Raw genomic sequence first — 22224 nt, 5'->3', positions numbered from 1 at the left:
TGATTTTGAACACTTCAATGAAACAACTTAGTGAATATGTCAATTAAAGGTCGCTTTAATTAGTTATAATATGCTCTGATTGTAGGGGCCAAAGGGCAACTCAGTGGCACACAGACAGCCTCACTATAAACAACCTATTCCAGAGCTGAATCTATAGACCAGACATTGTTTCTTCATATTAAGTGAATCCTTGTTTCTCTGTTTTCGCTTCTGCCATCAGAGTGCGCACACATGTATGGAATGGTTGTTATCACAACAGTCAAGGAAAGTTTAGGTAAAGTAATTTAGCCCTTGATGAAACACTATGCAAGCAATGTCTAGCTTCAGCTTTAATCTGTATATGAAATCTTTTAAAAATATGTGAATCGAACTTGTTCAGTAATAATACATCATATGCATGACAAATGGTTAATGCTTATAATATAACCATGTATTCATTTTTTTAAACAATGTTGCATTTACTTGCCACACTTGTGAAATAAGAGAAATAAAGTCCTAGTTAACACTAACAATTAGGAAAAACAAAAAGACATTCAAAAGACTTAGATGCCAGTGCTATCACCTATAAGATGTTCTTACACTGGCCATGCAAATCCCAGTTACAGTCTTAATGTCTCTACTTGATCAAGATTTCTCCAAGTTCCACTGCTGGGTCATACTGTTAATCACAGTCTGTGGTTTTTCACGGTGAGGGCAGTGAGTTTGGGGAATGCCCTTCCTAGTGATGTAGTAATGGCAGATTCTGTTAATGCCTATAAGAGGGGCCTGGATGAGTTCTTGAACAATCAGAATATCCACTAATATCTACAGTTAGTATTAGTGGTTGTATATATAGTTTATGTGAGTGTATAGATAGGTCAGTATAGGTTTGTGTGTGCTGTTGAACTTGATGGACTCTGGTCTTTTTTCAACCATATGCAACTATGTATGTAACTATGTAATATACATAGGGTTATTGTATGAGTTCTTCCATTATTCCACCAAGATTACACTGTAGATGTTTAGAATTTTAGACCCTTTTAATTCAAGCCCCCCTTACTCAAAGCAGGTGTCCAGATATTTGAAAACACAGTTGTACCATTTGCACCCTCTTATAGCCCCAATGTCAGCCAATACTCCATCACCTCCAGATTTCAAGGCCTTCGCAAATTCAATCACATCATAAGATATAATGCTATTGAGAAGAAGCCATACAAGATCCAAATTGGAGTCAAATCAGGGGATGCAAAAGGTCACCAGGACCACAGATATTGTTACTACTCAAATTAAACCAAGATAGTTCCAAGGTAACCAATGGAAAGACTAGAAAATGCTACCGTTATTGTTAGGATGAAGACACTCAGAGCTACTAGTAGCAGCTACTTGTAGTGGCTACAGAAAAAGACAATACTGATCATTTACTGATATTTGTCTATACACGTGTTTAAGCAGAGGCAATTCTCAGTATTTTTCATGGCAGGGTATTTTTTGGTGTTTAGTAGCCATAACAAGTAGCTGCTACGAAGTAGCTATGTGTGTCTTCACCCTGACTGATGGATCCAACGTTTCTGCAGGAAGACTAAAGTAACAGAGCCTTACTACATAGAAAAAAAGATCAATATAGTTCTTGTAGAGGGTTATAGTTAACATAACATACGATAAAATAAGATTGCAGCAAAGAAACAATTAATCATTTTAAACAAAATAAATGATATGTATAGAAAATAGAATTTGATAAGGAGAGCGTTGCGCTACAGGAGGATGTAACCCCAGCAGGCATCTTTAAGGACAAAGCTACCAGGAAATACCTAAAGCAGAAAACAATGACTTCCACCTTTACTAAAACAAAATATCTTCAATAGCCTGCAGGTTTCCCACTTGTATACAAATCATCTGACAAGTGTCTGATCCCAGGCCAAAACCCTTGTATAGACGGCAAATGAAAAAATGCTTAAGTCTGAGCTACAATATTTAGGGGAAAAGAGAGAATCCACATTCATTGTAAGGGCAATGCCATCTTGCCACCTCCTCTGATAGCTGGATAAATCTTTAGACCTTGAAGGACCTATATTTTCTTATTCAATGCTTGTTCTATGAATTTAATTAATAGACCTCTTAAATGAAACTCTTGAGTCTTCAGAAACCTTTAATTTTCATCATCCATGTCATGTTTTACATTGCACATACAGTAAAACCATGCATTAAAGGAAAACTATACACCCAAACAATGTAGGTCTCTATAAAAATGTATTGCATAAACTCCTGCTTCATCTAAATAAACCATTTTAATAAAAATATGCTTTTTTACTAGTATGTGCTATTGGGTACTCATAAATAGAAAATTGCCATTTTGACAATTGAGGGCCGCCCCCTGGGTTCATAGGATTCACAGTGCACACAAACAAGCCAAGGCACACATACATGCTCGGCCACATCAGCCAATGAATGGACAGAGTTCTGTCTTTTGCTCCCACACTACTTCATGTTAGTCAGTCAGAGCTGCATTATTTCCTGTCAGCTGATCTCTGAGGGAGCACACAGCCCATCACTAAATGGTGGCTCAAGGGAAAGGATGTAAAAGGGCAATATTTTCTATATATATATATATATTCTAGTTTGGTGAGATTCTTTTATAGGTTACTTTACATAATATAAATCTGTTGCTTAAAATAGCTACAGTTCTAAAAATGATAGACTGGCATTGCTAATAGGGGCTGCCTAAATTCCCTTCAGCTATCTGCACAGGAGAACATGGTTTACATTAGCACCTTAGCCCTGTACTGACTAGTCAAAAGGAACTCTTCAACAACTTGGGCATCACTGTGGTTAAAAAAACATTATGTTTTGCAATTCTTAAAATATATATAGCGTTCTGGTCTCATGGATAGCCTTATGGCATATAAACAACCTTAAATTATTGTACACAAGAACACATTGTCACATAAATATTAATAAATAAAAACAACTTTTTGAACATTCCTCAAACACAAAGCAGCCGCAATGTAATAATATATTTTAAAGGATAATACGTTTGAGGAATATAAGAACATTTACACTCTCAGAGCAATGAAGCTCCATATGGAAAGCATAGTAGTTAGTTTACCAGTAAAGCAGAGTGATCTTTTGTGGAGCAAAAGTAAAGCATTTCGGCTGATCGATACAGGACAACTTTATTCTGGGAACTGGAGGCCTAGAATTTTTCTGTGTAGTGTCACTGGAGGTTAATTATTTATAAAGATGTAAATAGCAGAAGTGCAGGGATACTATTTAAAAATAAATGCACAGCACAACTATACAATGTCTTGTCCCTCAACATTACATATCTAAAAAAGAAAATGCTTTATTCATATTTAATCTATACAAGCACAGCAATCGAAAAAATGTTACCTTGTAGCAATAAGTACAGTATAGCTGAACAATAATATTTTGTTGGAATAGGTGTGCACCAGCCCTATTTTCTACTGTCCCAAAGAACCTTATTTTCCAGCAGGAGTCAAGAAACCAAAACAGTTATTAATGTTAATTGTGTTCACATAAATACTTACTGTACATTCAGCAATAAGCAGAGTAGAAGGGATTTTATGCTTTGCAGTGCTAGCTTCTTACAAATACATTTAATTGAACTATTACAATGCTGCTGAAATGCAGGGCAAAAGCCAGAACATGTGAATGTGCCCTTTAGCAGATTTTTAACATGCATTTCTACAAATATATTTCTTAGAGAAGGCTGATCAGTTTGTTCCACTATTTTATTTACTTGATTCCAAGACATGCCTATTCAGAACAATATTCTATCTCTTTTCAGTTAACCCAGTGACATTCCCAGTAAGTACATAACACCAGTACCTGCGTGCTGGGTAGAAAGAGATCAGTCTGTTCTCAGTTCCTCTGACTGTGATCTGTGGGTGACACCAGGACAGATTAACACAGGAGATCTGCCAAAATGGAATCCATATCACCTACTGGAAGTATCCCAAGTGTGAAAGGAATGCACAAACTTGACCTGGTTTATTTTTAACAATTCTTTTCTTAATGACAAAGATGATTTTTAACATTATAATTACCGGTAGGCAATATATTCATTGTAAATGCATTATTTAAAATATTGAATATATATATATATATATATATATATATATATATATATATATATATATATATATATATATATAGTCTCTTTCTTTTAAGGTGTCAGGGATGCCAGTAATATATGCTAGTGTAGCAAAAACTCATTAACAGAAGGCTGTCTAACTTCACCCTTCATCAACTGTTTTTCTATACCTTCTAACTCTTTCATGGGATGCTGAGATAGTTGTACATCCCAAATGCATATACTCACCACATCTGCTAATCATTACACAGTACTTGACAATAATATCTATGTGCTATCTCCACATGGGACTCCTCTGATCCCAATGGTCTAAGCAAATGAACTGTCTGCCCAAACCAAAATTCTCAGTGATTAGATAATAAGCATTTAGATGGGAAGGGAGTTGAGGACTAATGCATCTGGGGGTGGGAATGGAAATGGGTCAAATGGACCTATGGGTGGAATATATAGCAAAGGTACCTAAAGAAGGGAGGGATATGGGGCAAATACTTACATGAGATAGGAAGGGACATGGGGACAGATACACCTTGGTAAGACATAATGATGTAGGAAAATACACCAAGGGTGGTAAATAGAGACAATTGCATTTAGGGAAGAGAGAAAGATGGGGAGGCCTTTAGAAAAATGGTGGACATGCCCAGAAACGCTAAAGAAATGTTGAATTTGAAATAACAGGAAGAACATATGTTTCAATGTACATCTACAATGTATCAAGCGCAAATGGCAGAGGAGCAAATTGTACCTAATAAAGACAGCAGGAATCAGACTGCTTATGATGTAAACAAGAGCTATGGCAGATGGGTCAATTTGAGTCCCTTTTTTTTTTTGTATTTGCCCGAAACACATGAATCAAATACACTTTGATTCACTCTCCTTTGTCCCTAGTAAGAATCACCTGAAAGCACGAGTGTTTGTCATGGGATGTGATAAAATAACACATGAAATTTTGAAAAGCAGAGAGAGGGTTCTGGTTAACAATTTACCTGTCCTGCAATCATAGGAGAGGAAAGAGAATGTTAAAATTAAGTAAACTAAACTTGTCCTTCAACTTTTTTCACTTGTGAGGTGCCGGGAAATTATCCAAAAGATGAGTAAATTTTTAATTTCATGAAACAATCTTAGTTTTTTAACCTTTTGTAGAACATTTTACACAATTTTAAAAAAATCTACAGAGCCTAGCAGGAAAGTTCATTTAAATATTAACAAAGTATAAGCCTTTCACTATTGCTTATTTTCAAGAGTGCCCCAGACATGATGGGCATCAAATCAACATACCGCTACCAATTATAAAGCTATAGAAATAGGTCATATATTATGAAGGCAAAATTAAATAAATAAAATTCATAGGATGAGAAAAAGTACTTCCCATAAAAATAGTAACTATGATAAATGGCTGACCCTACTGCACCTGTTAGCTCTGTGTTGCTATACATTTTAAACTAGAATGGCTTTCATTATAAAGGATTTAAATAATATTATTTTGAAATAGTTGTGCAGTTTTTCCCTCTACATCAGTGGTTTTCAACCTTCCTAATGCCGCAACCCTTTAATACAGTTCCTCATGTTGTGGTGACCCCCCAACCATAAAATTATTCCTAAGACCATCGGAAATATGTGTTTTCCGATGGTCTTAGGCGATTCCTGTGAAAGGGTAGTTCGACCCCCAAAGGGGTCCCGACCCACAGGTTGAGAACCGGTGGTCTACATCTTTTAGTGCCAGCTCTCTTCTAGATGCTCTTGTTAAGCCTCAATGCAGAGAAAAGAAAAAAGCAGCAATTCACCTTTCCTTTCCAAAAATTCTTGAATGTAGTATGTCTATGGCACACATCTGGGCCTAGCTCTGAATTCTGCAGTGATGCAAACACTGGGTTTAAGATGTGGTTTAAAGATGGCCAGACCCTCAGCAATAAAGCAGGACAGAGCTGGAGATTTGCAAGAACAGGAAGGAGGATTTTCTGTGCAAGTGTCAATAAGCGTCCAAAGATGTAGTATATTTTTCAATCCCACTATATCTTACAATACATAAGTCATTGCTTCCAGGTACAAATACAAACATTATTCAAAATGAAAGCGTCTCTTTATGTATTAGGGCAAGGTCAGCATCCATATGAATGGATTTCGGTCTATGCAATCTCTAAGAACTTCTGTATAAGTGCTATACCTTACATAAAACCTTCCCCTGCAACACTGACTTGTGAGTTCCATTGCTGTTATAAATGCCATTTCCATTTGAGAATATATGTACATACACATACTCACACACACACACACACACACACACACACACATATATATATATGAGAGAGTCTGCAGTTGGTCCCCTGATGGGATCTAACTGAGAATCGGGAGAAGCTATTAGTAGAGCCTATTTTTATTTCAATAGGTTTAAGTATTATAATAAATGACAAAAAAAAACCTTATTGCGACAAAAAAGTAATTAAATATTCACTTAATTTTAGTACACAATGACCTTCTTAGCATATACAAAAAAAACAGATTGTACCTATAAAATAAAATAACTGACTGTACAGCAATTTCTAAGTTAAAGAAAAATTAAAAATTATTAATTACTTACCAAAAGGGACTTTTGTCCAATCCTATGCAGAGCTAAACCCTTCCAGGCCTCACTTGTCTGGTGAGCAAGCAGCCTCCAGGCACTAACAAGCAAATGAATATCTACTACTGTTGCGTGTGGGATATTTTCCAAGGCAGACGTCCTGCCCACTGGACACACTGCTTCTGTGACACAGCTCACTACCCAGAATATAACCCCTACTCCCAATATTGCAATGCTCCAGTGGGAGGGACTCAGGAAACGTGACTTCATTCCAATATTGTCCCATTTATCTATCATGGTATCTCTGTAGGGACAATTATTTCCTGCATTTCAATGTACATAACTTTGTAATTTGGATTGGCATACATTAATTTATAGTTTAAGGCAGCCTCCCCTCCAAACAGAATTCCTTAGCTTCCAAGATCCTTATGTTTAACAAAAGGGTTTGTTACTCCTTATATATGTATGTATATTGTATTACAAGCTAGAAGAATGGATATAGTTAGGCACTTTAACAACATTTTTAGCTGTTCTTATTGAGGTTGGCAGTTGGTAAATTAATTTAGGCTACAGAATGGTTATGGGTGGTAGACACCAGCAGACAGGAGGGTAGATAGTACATTTGTCTTACTTATTCTTTGAAATGAATCTGAATCCTTAAAATCATGTGACTTTTTATTACATAAACACAAAAGTTGAAAATTTTTCATTGCATGCAAAACCCTTCCTTAGTTGCATATGCAGATTCAGATTCGGTTCAGTATTCAAATCTTTCACAAAGGATTCAGGGTTTGGTTGGATCCTAAAATAGTGCATTCCTACTTTTAAGCCCTCTGTTACCAATACAGTTACCATTGCTCACTGAAAACATGCAAGTCAGCACCAATAACTACCATTCATTACAGAATACAGCTTTTAGTGGTTCCTATACCAATCACTATACTGCATACCATTGCCATTGCTTTACATAGTGGTGTACCCCACCTGGCACGTATGGAGAAGGGTTCTTATCCACATATTTTTTCTCAGTAAATTCATGCTTGTCTGAGGTTAAAAGACAAGGTACACATTCCTAGATATATGCCACTCAACACACTTGTGCCTACTTTTCCATGGCATAAACTGTGTGACTCAAGTGCTAATTATAAAATGGCACTGACGTTAACACAAGAAAAAAGCAGGATTATGCACAGTGTTCCCTAGGCTTTTGCCTTGGGCCCAAAGACCTTTAGGGGACCTGGACACATCAGCTGAATCAGTCACATAGCTGCATCAGCATGTCATAAATATACATGTCTCTGAGAGGCTCTCAGTAACATAAAAACATGCAAAGAAAAATAGGTACCCAAGTGCCCTTCCAAAAAAAAAAAAAAAAAAAAAAAAAAGTAAATATACAAATGACTGGCTCTACTGTACTGACAGATATAACCCAAAATCATTCAATTAATTGGATTTTGTCCCATGACCTACATCTCTGTAGGCTTCAATATTTTTCAAGTCAGAGAAGCCTAGCAGTGAATCTGCCAGCTAAACAAACTAGCCATTACTTTTGCCCAATGTTAGAGGGTATAAATAGCCACAAAATAACAATAGTTATAAGGATAACATACCAAATCTATGTCTTCACTTTCAAAATGCTATTCTACGCATCAGACAGAATATTGCCTGATGAGAGGGGCAGTGATATGTCCACTAGGTTGTTATGTTCAGAGGTCAAATGGATCTTTACACTGGGTACACGTCACCCTGAGGGGTTAAATTCTATTTTTGATATACGGTAAGTTGTTATGTTTTGTCCAACTGATCTGATTCCGATATGGCCAATTAATGAATCTGTTTGTTTTATTCATTTGTAGATAACTTACTTAATTAGTTGTTATGAATCAATTGCTTAACAATTATTCACTTGTCTACGAGGGGTAGGGGGAAAGAGGAGGAAAAAAAAGCACTACTATATAAGCTGTACACTGCTATGTAACTCATGCCTATGATGCACGAGACGCATCAGGCATATTCTTTTAGGCAATTGAATAAAACTATGTTTTAATTGACATCGGTTAATGGTTCTGGCTTGTGATTGAAGCTGTCCATTTTCGTGTATGGTTATTGCTCCTTCAAGCTACGGGTTCGGGCCTTCTGGCACCAGGATCACCCTTTGACAACGATGAGTCGTTTGAAGTTTTCCCTCTTTTTCACAGAACGGTTTGAAACAAGTGACAGACCCGGGGTCTTGTGTACACCTGGGTCAATATTGATTTAGGGTACAACTCCACTTTAACCTACTTTTTGTTAGATTAATTTACTGGCATATTAGTTTGCTGTAACTGTCTTAATTATAAGTTTTGCACTGGGAGTGAGCTTAATTAGCCTCCCTTTTGTATATTTGGTTTTAGTTTTGTTCTACTGCACCACATTACATCTATTCTTCTTGTGACTCCATATTATTCCTGACTATCTTATTAATTTCTCACAGTGCTACCACATTTTTACACCTTCTACTTTTTTCAGCTGTCTCCCACCTTGGTTTTAAAACACAGTGGTTTCCAATTTGCTTCCAAATAGCTTACCTGTAAATACTTGCTGCTGGTTGGTATGGGTTACTAAATCAATAGTAAACTTTGCAGATTTTATTACATTATCACCCAAACTCCCAAACTCTAGCCGTGGAACTGTCTTATTTCTAGCTCTTAGAATGGGGTAATTGCCCTTATTTCTTTCTAATCTATTAAGGAAGTCTACATGTAGCTCAAAATGTGGAGTTCCCATTGCTCTAATAATCAGCTGGTTGATATTAAGGTAGTATGTTAAAATAATTATGTTTCCCTTAAATCCTTTACTGCATCAATGTTTAAGTTTCTATTGAAGTCCCTAGCCTAATGCTCCTAAAATACACAGTTTTGTGCATATTCTATGGAGATTTGTGGTGGATTTAAGCCAAAAATAATATTTTGCTTAATTCTAACACACTTTCTAACATAACACAATATTTTCAATGGATTGATTATCTGTTAATGAAACTACAACTGAAAACCATATCCGTCTGTTCCTTTTTGCACCGCCAGTGCAGAGATGCAGAGAATAGCAAGGAACATACAGACACTGGTTTTATAAGCCAGTGCTGTCCAACTTCTGCGGTGCCGAGGGCCGGAATTTCTCTCGCATACATGGTGGAGGGCCGCTAATGGAAGCCAGTTTTGGCCACTCCCCTTTTTTGAACCACACCCACTTCAAACCACACCCATTTTATCACAATGAAAAGAATTATATTATGTCATATTAAGACACACCCTTAAATCCATATGCCTCCTCCTCCCCTGTGGATAGCACAGCAACCCCCAGCAACATAATTACACACCTTAGGGACCATTTAATGGCTATTTCCAACTACTAACAAACTCCCAGAACAAACCCCTGCCAGGTTCACCTCTCACAGGCAGCATAGGGCAGGCAGAGTATGGCATATACAGGCAGCACTCTGCCTCCCATATGCTGTCTGTGTGTGCCATACTCTGCCTGCCCTATGCTGCCTGTGTGTGCCATACTCTGCCTGCCCTATGCTGCCTGTGTGTGCCATACTCTGCCTGCCCTATGCTGCCTGTGTGTGCCATACTCTGCCTCCCTTATGCTGCCTGTGTGTGCCATACTATGCCTACCCTATGCTGCTTGTGTGTGCCATACTATGCCTGCCATATGCTGCCTGTGGGTGCCATACCCTCCCTGCCCTATACTGCCTATGTGCCATACTTTGCCTACCCTAGGCTGTCTGTGTGTGCCATATACACAGGCAGCATAGTCCAGCCACTACATATAATGTCTGAGGTGTGAACAGGGGAACAATGTGGATGATTACAGCCTGATCCTGAGGTGTGAACACTGCAGGGGGTGAACAATGCAGAAACCAAAAGGTGTGAAAAACACAGGGGATTACATGTTTAAACAATACAGAGGGATTACAGCCTGAATCTGAGGTGAGAATATATTAAAATATATTTGCAATGTAATGCTAGAAGCATTTTTTATTTTAAATTTCACATTTGCTTTAAACAAATTAAATTATCCCCTAGATACTAGGCTTCATGTGATTGGCTGATCCAACCATGCCTCTTGTCACAAAGTCAGATGGTTGCAACATCTGGGCAATAAATATGTTCCAACAGCAAACAAGGAGCCATTTACTTAACATTCTTATCTGGTTACGCACAAAATGCATTACAAAATAAAAAAGTTTGCAATTTAGAATGTACTAGGAACAGAGACATACTCATTTCATGGGAAGAACAGAAACAGTTTTTTTTCCTTTTCTCATTTTGCTTATGCACTTTCCTTCACATCTTTTCAATGTGGCGTATTCCATTTAGTTCTGACCCTAGTGGGGCAGAAACATTCCCAGTCAACCTAGGCTTCACAGTTTCTGGTTATTTAGACTGGCTTATTGTCTTCATTTCTGTCCACAGTGGTAGCTTGGAACTTCAAGAGGACCACATTCTTTCCCAACCCACCTGGCCCTTACACCTAGCTTAACAACACTGAGGGTGAAGACACACTGGGCTACTATAAGCAGATACTTTTTCAAGGCTACTAAACTCCAGAAAATCCCCTGCTGTAGACAATACTGAGAATTGCCTCTACTAAAACACATGTAGAGATAATTATTAGTAAATGATCAGCATTGTCTTTTTTAGTAGCCACGACAAGTAGCTGCTATTGGTAGCACTGTGTGTCTTCACCCTGATGCTGGAAAGTGATTAACTGCATGTTGGTGAGGACAGATAGTAGAGAGTGAAGGTAGTGGTTTAGTAGATTACAGTTGTAGAGTGTATTGTGAATTGTTGTGATGGATTCAACACTGGGTACCAAATTGGGGGCAAAACTGAGGCCAATAAAATACCACAAAACAAAATAAACTGCACATAGTGTAAAAAATGCAGCAATTTTCTGCATTTACAAGCCAACAAAAACTTGACAAGCCTACTTAAGGGTTAAAAACCTCAGTCAAAACCTATTTGGTCAACTGGAAATTGGCAGCAAGGCAAGTACGGAGTGCCCTAGTGGAAAAGGGACTTATGTTCCTTTAGCACATATCTCTAAACACAAAGTATGCTAGCATAATCATAGAAACACCCAGTTTAGAAATATATAATAACATTGAATGTTTGGTTGGTTTTAGAAATCACGTGATGCAGAAGACATTTATGCCCAGCCTACAAACATTTATTAATGGCTAAAAGAGTAATAACACCATAGATTGTTATATCAGCATTGTTTGCTGTACTTAAACTGATTTAGCAAAATTAGAATGTATAAAGATTGCCATTTTTAGTTGATTTCTATCATTACAGGAAGGTAACTGCCTCTGAAATACAGGACAGGGCTTTCTAAACGCTATATAATATAGGACATTTGTGGCTACTAAAGTGGCTACAAATTATTATTGGCAGTACAGTGGTGCAGTGAAATGTTAGAAATGTTCTTATCCTTAGGTGCCCATGTATAAATTTAAGGAAAATGAAAGCTTAAATTAGCTATTGGTTCCTTGTCAGTATGCTGAGTTACCATAGATTTTTCTTCAGACAAGGTTGTTTTTTGGCCTATAGGTAAACACATGGTGAGAAACAGCCTGACTGCTCACCTCCACTCTGTGATTTGTCTGCACCTGCAGTCACAGTGTTGGCCTGGTTGCAGACCCAAGGAGCACATTTCAGGGAGAAAATGCATTCTGTAGCATTCCCACACCTAAATATGCTCCATGCCTGCACCCAGGCCAACCCCACAGCCTCAACTAACCAAAGTCTTAGATTGTAAGCTTTTGGGAGCAGGGTCCTCCCCCTATAATCTCCTAACAATATGCAGTTGTAATAATGAATCAAATAACTATTAATAATTATTGCTGAGAAGAACTGACCAGAACATTTTGGTACATATTGTGACTAAAACAATAAAGTGCTGGATATTTAGAAGATGATCAATTCTCTTCAAAAGTAGTTCAAAGGAGAGCTGACGGAGAGATTAAAAGATGTATTAAACTGGAAATAAGCTGGCTACTGCCATTATTTGGATAAATCTTTAGAGTTTGATCATGGAAGTAATTTGTCTGGATGCCAGCTTTCCATCAGCTTCAGTAAGTCCAGTCTAGTCTAGACATGGTGTGGGAAAGGTATACGCAGAACTTTATAACTAGCCAGAGTTGGCGACTGTGAAATCGCCAAAGTTCAGTTTGTTTATAAGCAGCTAATGAGATAACATACTGAATTAAAAAAATGATCAAGTTGAATTAAGCAAATGCATTTGCTAGATTCAGAAAACTGCACCTCTGCAGGAAATGGGAACAGTATGGAACCAGTATGCCTATTCCTTTTATTCTCTTCCCTCTTTCGTTGCAATACTTTTTCAGTTGTCTAGTTTTTTTTTTTATCACCGATTAAAGGAACAGTAACACCAAAAAATGAAAGTGTATAAAAGTAACTAAAATATAATGTGCTGCTGCCCTGCATTGGTAAAAGTTGTGTGTTTACTTCAGAAAGTCTACTATAATTTATATAAATAAGCTGCTGTGTAGTATGGGGGCAGCCATTCAAAGGAGAAAAGGCACAGGCACTTAGCAGATAACAGATAAAACACTATTGTATTCTACAGAACTTATCTGTTATCTGCTATGTAACCTGTGCCTTTTCTCCTTTTTTCCAGCTTGAATGGCTGCCCCCGTGGCAACACAGCAGCTTATTATATAAATTATAGTAGTGTTACTGTAGCAAACACACCAGTTTTACCAGTGCAGGACAACAGTGCATTATATTTTTATTACTTTAAAGCTCTTTCATTTTTTGGAGTTACTGTTCCTTTAAGGCTTTACATACCATTCATTCATCATGAGGCTAGTCTCAGACTTTCATAATGCTATTAATAACCTCACTTTTTCTATTACATATAGACAAGGAACTTTCCAGTACAGCATACAAGTAGGGACTATAGCACCTTCCAAATAACTAGCTCTTCTTTCTAGGAAGATGAAGAAAGCTTATCCTGTATTTACAATTATTGGGTAACAGCAGCACAGTTTCAAAAATGGGACATGTCCTGCTCAGAGTAGCTTACATGTAGCCAATTTCTGTGACTCTTCCTAGAAAGACATTCCCATGCCACAAAGTGCAGCTGTAGCTCACCCCTCATAGACGCAAATGTCATAGCTTATTGTATCTCTTCGGGCCACATAATAAATCTGAATGAAGTACATATAAATCATAAACTTTAAATAAGAATGTTTTCATTAAAAAAAGAAGATACGGACACACACTATGATATCATATTGGTAGAAGGCTCTACGAGTAGCACAAATGTTTTGGTCTATTTAATAGAATTACTTAAATGCAACAAATGCAAGAGCAAGAGTGGCCACAAAGAAAGGTCAAAATGAACTGACCTGTTAGTGGCTATTTGGGCCTCTGAGTGCTTGAAATGTGAGGGCCTACTTTGAGTCACAGTCTAGACCTATTGCAAGAAATATTCTAGCAGGAGAGTTGCAGGTACCTGAATGTGTACAAGAAACATGAAATCAACCAGTCTGAATTGAAAATAGCTATCTCTCATTATGAGGTATTGTGTCTGTGTGCACTACACTGAATATGAAGAAAAGAAAGAAAAGTCTGATATACAGAAGGGGACCTACTCCTGTATGCTACAATACATAATGAACAGATGACTTTGTTTATATCACAGTATTTGGAGTAAGGTGTAGCAGCCAACACAGTAAAAGTGCTATTAAAGAGAGGGTACCAGTTCCCTAGCTGCTAAGCTTAAACCCAGAAGTAATATAAACCAAAGGTCTAACAAACGCTGGAGAGAAAATAGTTTTCCATGTTGGGAACATTATGAATGAAGTAAAAGACATGTGATGATGAGGAGGAAAACTAAGATAAAGGCACGTGTAGCAGCATTGTAGGGTGAACTACAAAGTGCCAAAAATATTAACCAGAACAATGGTCTATATTGGCCATTTCCTCTACTTCTTCGAACTACCAAGATCCTTCTTGAAATGAATTCCTGCAATGCTTTTCTTGCCAGGAAGCTGTTAATTAGGACTGAGGCTAAAGAATGGGGAACAATAACAGCTGTAATCTTCTATATATGAGAGAATAGAACAGACATTATTAGCTTGATAGACTGCTGAGCATCCTTCTTTTTTCCAAGTACTGAATAAAAAAGGTCCTTCCAAGTACCCAGAAAAAATTCTTTGTTAAACAGATAGCTGAAGGAGCCGATAAGATCAACACCAAAAAGGATATACTGACTTATAAAACATTAAACAAACCAAAAATAGAACGCAGTGGGGATACCTGAGTTTTTAAGGCATTTATTTATTCAGGAGTTTTTGTTCAAATCCTAATCAAGATACAAAAGGACAGGGATGAATGGGCCAGAAGTGGAAGTGCTGGGTGTTCTTCCCTATCTGAAATAGTACTGTTAAAACAAAAGAAAATGTTTATAATTACACATTTTTCTAACACTTACGACAACGGGTGCTTCCGAATCCAAGATTAGAATCTCACACAAGCGTATTTATAAATTACGTAATTTGAAATTATTCTAATTTTTCTAACACTTCTAACACATCAAATTACAGTACTCAGGATTCCAATAAATGTGACTGATTGCAAAGTACATGAGATGCCCTAAGCACACAGGTGACAATATAAACTAATACATGGGTGTGCAGATTGGCAGGTTTCAATTTGCCTGACCATGGCCAAATGTATATAATATTTGGAACATCCCATTGTCTGAACAGAATATCTTGTCTGCCAGTGCCACTTGTTAAGAGGAATGTGTTGAAAAGTGTTGTGTGGGGATCATGTCAGCAAACCAGAGAGAAGCTGATGAAATTGAAGTATTTACAAATGGAACACAGCCCCAGCCTGGTTATTATGAAATGTTATGTTCCATGTCTGTAGTATGGATGATATTATAAAACATTTTCACAATGTTATTTTATACTACTACCATACAAATATATTAAAGAATAGTATAAGGAGTAGTCAACACGATTGTATATATGAAGGAAAGATTTTCTCAGATATAAGAAAAACTAATCTCCTATTCAATTCACAATTTTTGCTCAAAACAATCTCATAGGACTTTAAAATTTACATTGTATTTTTTTTTTTTTTTTAGTTTTTCAGATATTAGGAGCTAATAAACTAATTTAATGAATTTGCTAATATAATGAATTTAAAACAACATTATCACCTGCTGTTCATTTTGGGCAGACAAAATAGCTTATGACTTTCCCATAGTGACTGTTATTGCAGCATTCTCAGCACTACATGTTTCGGCTTAACCAGCCTTCCTCAGGTGCACAACTTTTAATTATAGCTAATTAAATCTTCTGCAATGTTGCTAATCATAGAAATGAAATAAATATTCTTAAAATATGGCATTTTAAGAAAGTCAGCAAATACTGACCCACAATGTTATTTTTGTAAAATTAGGCTTAGTTAGGCCCAACTAATGTCACCTAATCTAAGGTTGCCTGTATCTGTATAGTTAGGCTTAGGTAGGCACTGACTGCTTGCTCCTGTAAAGTTTAGCTCCATGTGGCCTACATTCTTGCTCTTATTAGGATAGGCTCTGACTGTTTGTTAGGATAAATATAGTCATCCAATGTGAACCACCACTCTGATGCATAGTTTCAGGTAGGCCCACAGTGTTGTCCCATGAGGTTAGGCCTCCACTGCAAGTCTAGCAATGTACTTCCACCCTTGCTCAATGACTAATCTCATGCCTAAATTTAAATCAATAATTCATATCTGCAGCCCATCATTTCCCTTGGGATAAGAAATGTGGTGCAGGTGAAAACTCTCGATGGGAGTGTCTGAAGAGGTACATCCCAGATGGCACTCATATTGGCATTTTTGTAGAGAAGGCCCGGATTGGCAATATATGGATTTTGGCAAATGCCAGAGGGGTGCCTGTAAGATGCCAAACACTATTTAGTGGGCTGGTGGGGGGCTGTTCGAGCCTCTGTGTATTTTGAATAGCCTGGGCCTGTTTGAATCTCAGTCCAGGCCTGATGTAGAAGGCAATGAAGAACATTTACAGTGACAGTGGAAATTAAAAGCATTGGGAGCATTGGAGCACTAAAACAGTGCAATTTCAGCATTTTCTGACCACCAGATGATAGAAGCTACAATACAAGACTCCTTTAAAGCAAAACTGGTGTCTCTCCTACCCACAATGGCATGGAAAAATGCTGCATCAACTAATATTAAGTGTAGATATAGCCTGTTTCTCACTTGCTTCACTAGGCTAAGTGCAAGCCATCTGGTACAAGGCACCAAAACAAACACATATAAATTGACATGTTAAACCAACCTTAAAATCAATGCTTGGCTGATTCTTCCTTTTGTAAAGCCATGTAAATGGTTTTACTAACAAGTTTATAACCCAGCCCACGTAAAAAAAAATCAACTACAATATTCGTTTTATGATTACAAATGACTTAATGAACACAGAATCTTTCATTATAACTAATTACAAAATTATACAAATCACCTGACAGGGCACAATTTATACTGTTACTGCCTAGAGGAGCTTCTTTCCTACGCACGACTGAAGTCTTCTGCTCCTAGAGTATAGTGATTCCATTGCCGCTGGATATCACTGGTGCAGACATAGAAAAGTGCCGATTCACGCATACGAGCAGATTCTAGGCCTGAGTTTATCCACAGACCAAGAATCTGCCAAGTGTGGCATAAGCCTTAGAGTGTAATTAGATTTTAAATTAGATTTGTAGATTTCCCAGGCTAAAGTAGGATTTATTGGCTAAATTCCCAATAACTATCACATTTTGTCTACATTGCTTTTAGGGTTGCCACCTTTTCTGAAAAAAAATACTGGTCTTCCTATATATCTATCTTATTTCCTATTAATAACATTGGGATCAAGCATCATTTTTACCGGCCAGGTGGCAACCCTAGACACTCTGAGATAAAAGTGAAGCAGGGTGAATCCTCAACAGCCATAGTTTTTAATATCTCTCTATTTATGACCAGAGGCTGCAGCTGCACAGCATAAATCAATAGCAAGTCATGTCAGATTGCACTCTAGTTTAAGCTAGCAACCTCTGCCTAACACTTCCGCATTGTGCTGTTAATATGGGACTGCTGCAATACCACGCAATATTGCATGATGTATCCCATGTGTATTTTAATTTATTTACACAAGCCTTGGATTCTGAATCAAAGCAGAGTCTCATAAAATAATTGAATTGCAGTCTAAAAAGGTTATCAGCAACCATTGAGTATCAAGCTTATTTAGTGTGTATGATTGGGCTGATATTTGTGGTGTATTTCCCCCGCTATATACAAGAAGGGTGGCTGAATGAATAGCTAGGAAGGTTACAGGTATTAGGAAATCTGAAGTTACTGTGATTAGAAGGAAATTGTGTTTATTGAATCCGAAATGGCCATCTTACTGGGAAAATATGCACAAACCAATTGTCATTTTTGAAATAATATGAAAAATATCTTGATATGACCTTGAGTAGGTGAGTGTAACTGGGAAGTATTGAGTAAATTGGAATGTATGTTTGTGTGTCTCAGGATCTCACTTTCTGGCAACGTTATAAGGTATCTTCTGCCTGGGTTTTGGAACTCACTGAAGACAAAAAGCAATAGATACAAAAGGGTAAAAGTTTAATAAAGTGGCAACATTTCAGGTCTAACTCCAGCCCTTTATCAAGCATAATAAATGATACAATTTTCTAGTTTGCACTACAGAAAAGAATGAAATACATGTTTTGCCTTCAATATAAATTGTAACACAGACCTCTAAACACATTCACGCAGAGTTAGGATGGCTGATTTCAGCTGACAATTTGGGTCCTTTAGACTGATTCGGCAGCTTATCTGCCTGTGTATGGAGGCCCCCAATGGGCCTCCCACATTCATAAGTGGCCAAAAATTGCCCAGGTGTCGATCGGGCAGGTTTGATTTTCCAATTGGATTGGGGACCACATCAGCTTATTGATGCGGTTCTCGGTCCAACATCCCCTATACCCGTCGTTGTTATCATTTGGCCCTAGTGGCAAATTATGGAATTAGCCCAATATCTCCCACCTTAGGTGGGCATATCAGGAGAAAATCTGCTTGTTAACCTTAACTATCCAACCATTAGCACACCAACAGACATTTACCTCTGATACAATAATCTGTTAAAGGAGAAGGAAAAGCTAAGTCACTTGGGGGTGCCAAAATGTTAGGCACCCCCAAGTGACTTGAATCGCTTACCTTGTACCCCGGGCTGGTGCCCCTGTTAGGATAAAACAGCACCAGCCCGGGGTAGCAGCGATCGCTTCCTCCTTCGCTGCGCGCGCATGCGCAGTAGAGTGAAAAGCCGAACTTTACCAGAGAAGTCGGCTTTTCCACTCTACTGCGCATGCGCCGGACTCGGAGTCACAGCGAAACGAAGGAGGAAGCGCATCGCCCCAGGTGCCCCGGGCTGGTGCAGTTTTCTCCTAACAGGGGCACCAGCCCGGGGTACGAGGTAAGCGATTCAAGTCACTTGGGGGTGCTTAACATTTTAGCACTCCCAAGTGACTTAGCTTTTCCTTCCCCTTTAAACTGAAAAGATAACAATATCCACAGAATCCAATCTTTTCACAGTATTAAGTAACAGTTTTAAAGCCCAGCTGCCCTTTCACTGGTGGTACCTTACAGATTGTGGTTCCACAAAGCAATTAAGCCATTAAACAGAAACTGCCCTACTAACCTCATTTTAAGAGGAAAGTGTGAAACATTGCCAGCATCCACCTATTTAGGACATTCCAATATGGATTGTCATGTGCTATTGTTTAAGCAGCTTTGCAGATCAATTATCGTATTAGCAGAATTCCTTCAAACTTAGGTTAAAAAAAGAAAAATTAGTGAACAAAGTCTGTGCACCCTGCATGGTGGCTATACAAGAAGATCACAGATCTCTAATGGGCACTAACACAAACGGAACCGTGCAGTATTTTGCTGCTTACATGATATGTATGTATGTATATCTTTATTTATAAAGCGCTACTTATGTACGCAGCGCTGTACAATAGAATACATTAATAAAAACAGGGGGTATTAAGATTATAGATATCCATCTCGGCACACAATTTTCTTCAGTGATAGACATATGGACCCTGCCGATGCACTAGTGGGCCAAGTGACTATCATTTAGAAACACTAATTGCAGCTCAATCACCTAAGAGTGTGCCACGTGCCAGTGCCTGCCCAAAACATGTACATAAACATACTTTATTTGTGCTGCAATAGAAGGTGATATAATGTAGGCAAAACTTAAATCCTTATCCTAAAAACACAACCAGCATCTATTCTGTTATTAACTCTAAAATCCTTAATGCTCTGATTGTGCTAAAAGAAGTGACTTACCTGTGAAATACCTTATCCCCCTGCAACTAAATAATTGAACATTAGTACTAGTACATGTTAGCGGTTTATTTTCCATATAGCAAGTGCACAAAACTCCTGTCACTGGTAACATCACTCTTCAGCATTGACATGCTTCTAAATTTATCAGAAATAACTATGGAAGTAGGAAGAGAGCTAGTGGCTGCTTGGCAAAGCTTTAGTATGAGCAGGCATGGTTGAACACGGCATGGTTGAATTGAGTTCTTCCATCTGCTCTCTCTGCCTGTGACCTTGCACCTTAATTTCATGAGAGTTTGTGATTTATAAGTTTTACTTGCGACTATTTGTGTGGCACCCAATGATAAGGTATTTTCAGTTGCCCAAGGGAGAAGTAATTTCCTGCAGTAGACAAAGTGCCCTGTTGTGCTGATACCCGTAGATAAGTTGGGGAACTGCTGTTGCTATTATTTTTAAGTTACAAGTGTTATGTGTTGATAAAGTTGTCAGGGCTGTGGAGTCGGAGTCGAGGAGTCGGAGGCAATTTTGGGTACCTGGAGTCGGAGTCGGCAAAAAATGAACCGAGTCCGACTCCTACTAAATTTAAATGGGAATAAAAAAAAAAATAAAGCAAGTTTAAATGTCCCAATTCACAAACAGTCATAATTAATTACTTCTCTGCTATAAGAATAAAGCCCAATGCACGCAATGCATAAACGAACACGTTGAGTGACCATGAAGCATGCTTTTCATTGACTGTATGCTTCACTAAATGGGATGTAACGCACAGTTAGGGCTCTGGCACATGAGGAGATTTGTCGCCTGCGTTTTTTCCCCCCGATGCTTTGGCGACAAGTCGCCATGACAATACACACGAAGAGATCTGCTACCCATGGTACCACTCAACAGTTACCCCTCCCACATGTTTACTCAAGTCGCTCAGAAAAGGGTCTGTGTGCGATTTGAACCAGCAGGTGACTTGTAGTAGCCTCGTATGTTTTGACGCTGGCGATTTCCATTGGTTTAGCATTGGCGTCTTGTCGTTCGTCTTGTCGCCAAATTGCTCTTTTAAAAAACGCCGGCGACAAATCTCCTCGTGTGCCAGAGCCCTTAAGGTGCGGCAGCTCCACTGCGTCGTGTTCCTCTGTTACAGGGAACACAATGCCCACTGTGAACCTAACCTAACTCTCACTGATAACTAATTAAGTAAAAAAAAATTGCAGGACTAGAAATACTTGTATACGTGAAGGGAATGGATAGTCAATAGTTTAGGACTGAAGCTTTAAAACATTTGAAAAAACAGGTGTAATTCAGCTGTAATGTTAGCTTAAACTTTAAAGGAACAGTAACACCAAAAAATGAAAGTGTATAAAAGTAACTAAAATATAATGTGCTGCTGCCCTGCACTGGTAAAAGTTGTGTGTTTACTTCAGAAAGTCTACTATAATTTATATAAATAAGCTGCTGTGTAGCCATGGAGGCAGCCATTCAAAGGAGAAAAGGCACAGGCACATAGCAGATAACAGATAAAACACTATTGTATTCTACAGAGCTTATCTGTTATCTGCAATGTAACCTGTGCCTTTTCTCCTTTTTTCCAGCTTGAATGGCTGCCCCCGTGGCTACACAGCAGCTTATCATATAAATTATAGTAGTGTTACTGTAGCAAACACACCAGTTTTACCAGTGCAGGGCAACAGTGCATTATATTTTTAATACTTTAAAGCTCTTTCATTGTTTGGTGTTACTGTTCCTTTAAACATGACTATGGGATTCTAGGGAAATCATTAGGAGTAGGAGTATATATAAAATTGTCTATCAGTTTATTATCACTTCAGTTGTGTTTTAAGTGCCCCTTCCCCCCTGCCCTTTCCTGGATGTATAAAATACATTAGCATATTAAAAACAGAGGAGTCGGAGTCAGAAGTATCAGAAACCGAGGAGTCGGAGTCGGAAAATTTATCTATCGACTCCACAGCCCTGGTTGTCATCACACTAAGAAGTTTGCCATCACCCAATTTCCAATTTTCTCCATGAAACACCCAGTTCCACCCAATACATCCACTTTTATTCCCTCTCCAAGAGCCCACTGCAGCCTGCTAAGTGCCTTATCTGTTACTTTGTTGACTCCTGATCTTGCCCATCTCTACATCTAAGGGCTGTGGCACACGGGGAGATTAATC

The 22224-nt window shown here is 38.1% G+C and overlaps 1 protein-coding gene across 6 annotated transcripts in view; it reads right to left on the bottom strand.

The window, feature by feature from the left end:
• Positions 1-22224, bottom strand: part of slc7a2.1 (solute carrier family 7 (cationic amino acid transporter, y+ system), member 2, gene 1) — a 53860-nt gene that overhangs the window by 27683 nt on the left and 3953 nt on the right. For 2 of the 6 annotated variants that reach the window (XM_012955664.2, XM_012955665.2), the window contains exon 2: positions 3826-3878. The exons of 1 other annotated variant lie outside the window; for it this stretch is intronic. The gene's annotated coding sequence lies outside the window, so the exon portion shown is untranslated. Of the gene's footprint in view, positions 1-3825; positions 3879-6665; positions 6847-22224 lie in introns of those variants that run through there. 3 more of the 6 variants (XM_031895422.1, XM_031895423.1, XM_031895420.1) reach the window with 2 other exon arrangements.

The sequence above is a fragment of the Xenopus tropicalis genome, chromosome 1 (genome assembly GCF_000004195.4).
Source record: "Xenopus tropicalis strain Nigerian chromosome 1, UCB_Xtro_10.0, whole genome shotgun sequence".
Classification (NCBI taxonomy): domain Eukaryota; kingdom Metazoa; phylum Chordata; class Amphibia; order Anura; family Pipidae; genus Xenopus; species Xenopus tropicalis.
This window is presented reverse-complemented; position numbering and strand designations above follow the sequence as displayed.